This window comes from Myotis davidii, unplaced genomic scaffold (assembly GCF_000327345.1).
Source record: "Myotis davidii unplaced genomic scaffold, ASM32734v1 scaffold545, whole genome shotgun sequence".
NCBI classification, from domain to species: Eukaryota; Metazoa; Chordata; class Mammalia; order Chiroptera; family Vespertilionidae; genus Myotis; species Myotis davidii.
The window spans coordinates 67,142-74,581 of record NW_006296634.1 but is presented as its reverse complement, the minus strand read 5'-3'; the positions used below and the strand labels follow the sequence as shown (position 1 = coordinate 74,581).

The 7,440-nt window shown below is 38.2% G+C and overlaps 1 protein-coding gene across 2 annotated transcripts in view; it reads left to right on the top strand.

Annotated features, from left to right (window-relative positions):
- LOC102768093 (protocadherin alpha-1) overlaps window positions 1-7,440 on the top strand; it is an 11,846-nt gene that overhangs the window by 2,078 nt on the left and 2,328 nt on the right. The window lies entirely within an intron of this gene.

Below are 7,440 nucleotides of genomic sequence, written 5' to 3'. Positions count from 1 at the left end.
CCCCGCGAGCGCGGAGGCGGCGCTGGTGGACGTGAACGTGTACCTGATCATCGCCATCTGCGCGGTGTCCAGCCTGCTGGTGCTCTCGCTGCTGCTGTACACGGCTCTGCGGTGCTCGGCGCCGCCCACGGAGGGCGCGTGCGGGCCGGGGAAGCCCGTGCTGGTGTGCTCCAGCGCCGTGGGGAGCTGGTCGTACTCCCAGCAGAGGCGGCAGAGGGTGTGCTCTGGGGAGGGGCCGCCCAAGACGGACCTCATGGCCTTCAGCCCTAGTCTTCCTCCAGGTCCGAACTTGTCGGAAGAAAATGAACACCCAGAAGTAAATTCGGAACATTCTGGTCATGTAAGTCCAACTTTCAAGCTTCGCCTTTAATGTTTTTTAAATTTAACTTATATAATCACCTTTTTAAATGTGACTTTTTAGAATGTATTCAAAGTGTCCACTAAAATTGAAAGAAATCTTACCATTCAACACAGGTATTTATGTTATTATTTACAGCTGCATCCTGAATGGAACATAGAAATAACAACCACAACAACAACAACAAAAATGTAGGGACAAATTGACGTGTTCTTTGAAAAAGCATCCTACTTAAAAAGAACACACACAGAAAATACTAAGTAGCCTTGATTACATTTAACACAGGATCTGAACGTAGTCAATTACAGTGACATTTTCAAGTTTATTACTTTAATCTTGTAGTGAAATGTCAAGTCTTTGACCAAAATTAATTTCTCTTGCCCGTTCGCATTACTATGTTCCCATAGCTATATTTCCTAATGTTCAGGCTTAGCATTTCCGTCATAGACAATGTTTATTTATGGATCCATTCCACAAGCACATAACTCTCTTATATACTGTAACTAAGCCCTGCTGTAGAACCTAGGGACAGGGCAACAGTGAAACAAGATAGGGAAGGTCTCTGGCTTGGGGGGTGGGAGGGAGAACACATTGTATTTAAAATAACAAGTTTACACCTGTTTTCACCTATTTAAAATAACAATTGGGTTATGAACAGGCTTGGATTTGGCATAATGTTGCTTTTTCCATTTTCTTTGCATAGCAGGGTGTTTATAAAGGGAGATGTTGTTCTATTCATAACTTTAAAAACTATTTTTATTGATTTCAGAGAGGAGTGGAGAGGGAGAGAGAGAAACATCAACGATGAGAGTCATTGATGGGCTGTCTCCTGCGTGCCTCATACTGGGGATCAAGCCCACAACTTGGGCATGTGCCCTGACATGGAATTGAGCCATGACCTCCTGGTTCGTAGGTCGATGCTCAACCACTGAGCCACTACAGCTGGGCTATTCATGACTTTTTTAAAAAGAGGCAATAAAATGCTGACTGTTATCAGCAAGCTTTGTTAGGAACAAAGCAGATGAAGGTTTCCCCCATCTATGTGAACAGTACTCAGAAAGTATATGTAATTCTCATTGCATCAGCTAAAGCAAAATATAGCCAAGTAGAGGAAAATGCCCTGGAAAGGTGAATTAAAATGACCAAACAATTGGGATGGATAGAGAAAACTATATTTTGAAGCTGAACTAAAAATCATAAATAGTATGGAAAACGTAAACGTATATGTTCTTCTATCAAGCCAGAAAAACTCGAGTTACAAGCTGGCATTTGAAGCTAAACTGGCACAATTTATTTCTTGAAGAATTTATATAGGTTGAAAAAGTAGTGATCTAATAATGCTTCACAGAGAGGTTAACAATAAGATTATTAACGGAATTGAGCATCATTTAACGAATACCAAGAGCCTTTTTTGAATTTGGCCTGAAGACATTCAGACACGCCTTCACATAAATACATTGGGATCACTGACAAAAAGAAAATGTTAGACTGATGCTCAACAGTTCTTCCTGTATATTGGTTATTGTTGTAAAGGTAAAATGTTTTCTGGGTTAGTTGAAGGTTTTAACTTGAAGGTAAATCTCAAATATTGGTTAATGATCACTAAACTAAAAGAAGTGGGTTTAAAAGGGTGATTTTTAATGAAAAGGTAATTCTGGAATGGAGAACAAGATTATTGTGGAGAGATTTGTTACTTAGTACAGTATTTCTTTATACAAACAAATATGAATGGAATTCCCATTGGTAGTTAATATTCTTGTCTCTTTCAGAATCTTTGAGTAGTTAACACAACTTTCAATAGTTTCATCTTTCTTTTTAAGATTTCTTTCAGAAAATGTATTATATTAATTCCTCTCTTCTTCTTTTATAAAGATGAACCAGTTGCTTTATTTTCTTACTTTTTCACCTGTTCTTTCCTATGATTAATGGGTTATTCAAACAATATTTCAGTATTAATGAAAACATAAAATAATATAGATTATGGCAGAACTTATTCTTTAGTGTTTATTTCATGGTATATTTACATTTCAAATTAGTCAGTCATTTAGGAAATTTACTGACTGAAAAATGGTCAGATCCTCAGAATAGGAAGTTTTATATGGTAAGATCTTTTACCAGATAATATTGTTATGCAACTGGATTAATTTTGGTTAATGTTAATTATCCATTAAAGTTAGTAGCTTCACAGCTTTGTTGTCCATTGGAAGACACTAGACAAGGATCATCATGCTGTACATACTGAGAATAACAGTTATTCTCATGTTCCTATGGAGGCTCCAATTTTCAAACATCCCAAGGGAAACAAAATCTTGTTAACCACATACATTATTATCTTTTAATTCTTCAATCTTGGTAATTAGTTTTCGTTTCATGATTATTTTAGGAATTATAAATTTATTTTCAAGTTACCTTGGTATGATGATACATACCAGTGTGATTTCATTTGTGGGAAAGTACTAATTTTACATCACCTAAAATGCAAGGCAGGGCACTTGAGAAGACTAATTCTTGATATGTTCCTTCTCTAAAAAACAAACAAAAAAACAACAAAAACCCAAAACGTTTCCTTTTCAAGATTAGAAGTGTAACTCTATTTTCTGGTATAACTATGTGATTAGAAAGTAAGGTATTGCCCAGTTGGTGTTGCTCAGTGGTTGAGCATTAAACTATGAACCAGGAGGTTGCGCATAGTTCAATTCCTAGTCAAGGCACATGCCCAGGTTGCAGGTTGTTTCCCAATCTGGTACAGGGCATGTAGGAGGCAGCCAATTGATGTCTCTTTCTCTCTCTCTTTTAATGAAGAAATAAAAACATATTTAAAAAAGAATACAAATAGATAAGAATGAGAAGTAGTTATTTATTTTACTAACAATATTTCTTTTCCTTCTGGGAACACTGTAGGATTTCCCTTCCCTGTTACCTTGAGGTGTGATTTTCTTTGACCAATGAAATGTGGATGTATCTCAATTCCTAGCAGAAGTATGTAATTGCCAGTGCAAGACTCTCTTGTGCAGTTTTATGACGTTGCAGGAATTATGAAAGCACAGGTTGATGTTGAGATGCCATAATCTAGAGGCCGTTTGGGATGCTGAGTCAACATGTGGAGGAAAGCTGTCTTAGGTAGTCTCCCATAACCAAAGAAGACCTTGCAGGAGCCAGAAATACAATTGTGTTTATTTTATTTTAATTAATTAATTTAATTGGGAAACATTGATGTGAGGGAGACACATCAATTGGTTGCCTCTTGCATGCACCCCAAACAAGGTCTGGGATAGAGCCTGCAACTAAGGTGTGTGCCCATGACTGGGATCAAACTCGGGACCCTTCAGTCTGAGGGCCGTTGCTATATCCACTGAGCCAAATGGGCTAGGGCCAATTGTGTTTATTTTAGTGGGAAAACTGAAATAGTCAGTGTAGAGCAACATATTCATTGGGATTCCAGTGTCATTAAGATAATGTGAACAGAATAAATTTTAAGAGGAGTGCATTACAATTGATAGAACATTATTATTGACTTTTTAAAAAATCCTCACCGAGGATATTTTTCCTATTGATTTCTAGAGAGAATGTGAAGGAGGGAGGAGGGGTGGAGAGAGAGATAGAAAGAAACATCCATGTGATAGACACACAATTGGTTGCCTCCCTGATTGGGCCCCTATCAGGACTGCAGAACCTGCAACCAAGGTATGTGCCCTTGATCAGGAATTGAACCTGTGATCCTTTGGTCTGCAGGAGTATGCTCTAACCACTGAGTGACTGGCCAGCACTATTATTGACTTTTTTTTAAATTAAGGCATCTGACCATTAAGCAGATTAGATAACTTGGATCCCATGGGAAAAATTATTGTGTTGTGGTTTCTTTTTTTTTTTTTATAAAAGGTAAAAAAAAAATAAACAATTTAAAATGTTTTAGGGTCTGGCCACTGTGGCTCAGTGGTTGAGCATTGACCTATGAACCAGGAGGTCAGGGCACAAGCCAGGGTTGCAGGCTTGATCACCAGTAGGGGGCATGCAGGAGGCAGCCAATCAATAATTCTTTCTCATCATTGATGTTTCTATTTTCCTCTCCCTCTCCCTTCCTCTGTGAAATCATTAAAAAAATACATTTAAAATGTTTTAGGTCCTCTTCCTCCTCCTCCTCCTCCTCTTCCTTTTTCTTCTTCTTGTTGTCTTGCTTAGTATCCATTCCTTCTTTTTTTCCTTCTAGGGCTTTGTTGTAGTTTTGTGAAAGATTGAGATAAAGATATTGCAAGAATAAATGCTCAGACACGTAAACCTTAGGGAATTGACAGTTCATTTTGATAAATGCAAAGGGTATTGCTGCACCAAATTATCACAAACTTTGTGTCTTAAAACAACAGAAATGTATTTCTCATAGTTCTAGAGGCCAGAACTCCAACATCCAGGTGTTCTGGCAGGGCCATGGTCCCTCTGAAGACTCTAGGGGTGAATTCATCCTGGCCTCTTCCAGTTTCTGGTGGTTCCTGGCATTCCTTGGCTTGTGGCAACATAACTCCAATTTCTGCCTCACATTTCTTTCCTGTGTTTCTGTGTATCTTTTCTTTTTCTGTCTCTTATAAGGACACCTGTCATTTGATTATGGCCAACCCTAATCTAGGATGATGTTAGAGTTACCTTAACTATATCCATGAATATCTTTATTCCAAATAAAGTCGCGTGCTAAGGATCTGGGTGTGTACTATTCAACCCACGACAGATGTCAAGAGATGTCAAGCTGGGTGGTACTTGTTCAGCATGCATTCTCATTCTTTTTTCCCCCCTGGGGGAAATGTGCTTGGATTTCTGGCATTAGCACTCTATTTCTCCGAGGGAGAGAGATAGGCTAGATCCTCAGAAACCCTGAATAACAGAATACACCTCATACCCCCAGCCATGTTATTCCAAAAACCCAGCAAAATTACTTTGAGGGATTACAAAAATTGCCATAACTAAGCTATGTTTCCAAGAGCTAATATGTGGTATAATTTCTTAATATGTCAATAGTAGCCAGTATGTTGGCCACTGATTAGTATGTCAAAATTACTGGGTATTAAAAACATGCCGTTGCATTGTAACTACGGAGTGATATAATGGCCGGTCTGTAGCTATGTGAAATCAGTGTAAGATCCAAGAGGATTTGCTTACATGAGGTCTTGCGCTGGCCTTCACTTCACAAGAGCAGCCTGGCCATTTTCAGCCCACATGATGCAGGAATCGCTTATTTCCTCTCCTGGCTTCAACAATGAAGATGTGACCCATGTCTGGCCAAGTGAGAACCATCACAACTATTGACCAAGGGAAAGATATGCCATCGAAACTGGGTCAAAGGAAGTGATATTTTAGGATTTTTGCTGGGGCTATCAGGAAAAAGGCGCTTTCTATTGAGAGTCACTAAATGTAGACTAAAAGCTACTTTGGCCATTTTGCCATCACATGGGGAAAGCCTACCTGAGAAAGAAGGTCAGCAGAGGAAAATAAAGCATAAATGTGGAGATACTGAAGTGTGTATACCCAGCTCTGCCTGAAACCAGTAAATAATTATCAATTTCCATGTATAAGACAGTAAGTGATGCTCTGCTTTCTTAAGTCAGTTCATTACTAGAGTATGATTAAAATAAATATACACTTCCATACAGGGTGTGAATAAGTTTCTTAGATAGGACTCAAGAGAGAAATTAGTATTGATTTTTAGCACCAGGAAAAGCTAGTTTTTCTTTAGAAAATGTTTTTGCTGTTCTTTTATGGACACTTTTTCCTCTTCCTGAAAGCAAAATTTGTGACCTTAGAGTAACTGAAAATGATTATAATGTATATTGGACACTGACCCACTCCTAAATTCATTTTATTTTCTTCTCTATGTTATCTTTATCTTATTTTTATATTGGTTATGTGTGAAGGGGCCAATTAAGAATTAATAAAAGCATTAGCTCTAAGAAAGGGATCAATTATACTATTCAAATATTTAAATGTAGTATAAAATGGAATATTCCTAAATTAAGAACACATTTTCCAAGTGAGAAGTTATTAACTTTCAAACATCTGCAAACAGTTCAGAAAACAAAGTTAAATCACAAAAACAACAATTGATTGAAGTACCCTTTGATTCCTGTGTGCATCACTTGAAGAAATGGTTTAAAAAAAGACATACTGTAGCCAAAAGAATTGAAAGCAGGGTCTGAAAGATAGATTTTTCACACCCATGTTCATAGCAGCATTGTTCACAAGAGCCAAGAGGTGGAAACAACCCAAATATCCATGAACAGATGGATGAATAGCCAAACAAAATGTGGCATATACACACCTGGGGATGAATAGGTAAACAAGGTGTGGTATATACACACATTATAATATTATTCAGTCTTAAAAAAGGAAGGAAACCCCATCACATGCTACAACCAGGGTGAAACTGGAGGACATTATGCTGAGTGAAATAAGCCAGTCACAGACAAATACTGTGTGATTCCACTAATATAGGGTAACTAACCTGATTAAATTCAAAGAAACAGAAAGTAGAATGGTGTGTGGGGGTATGTGGTGGAGAAGTGGGAGTTGTCTAGTGAGTATGGAGTTTCAGATTTGTAAGGTGAAAAGTTGTGGAGATCTGTTTCACAACAATGTGAATATACTTAACATACTAAACTGTATACTTAAAAACGGTTGAGATGGTACATTTTATGTGTTTTAACCCAATAAAAAAGGGGAAATGATATAATCCAGAGTTTAAAATAGCTATTTTTCAAAGATGAAAGTTATGCATAAACTTAGACCAGACAATAGTCTAGTTTTAAATCTATAGGATAAGCAGTAATGCCTACGTTTTGGCCACATGATGTCGCTGTCTACCGCAGAGTGTTCTCTGGGAGGAAAAATACCCACAGCCCCATCCTCACTCCAGAGAAGCGGAACAATAAGAGAAGCAGGAGATGAGAGGAGAACATTTCACAGTTTACAAAACATGATTTTCTAATTTGATCAACTCACGGAGGATTGGTAATGGTGTCTTCTATGAGAAAGGACCCGGAGGTCGGGCGTCTGCTGCTCTCCATTCTGTTCCTCGCAGCCTGGGAGGCGGGGAGCGGCCA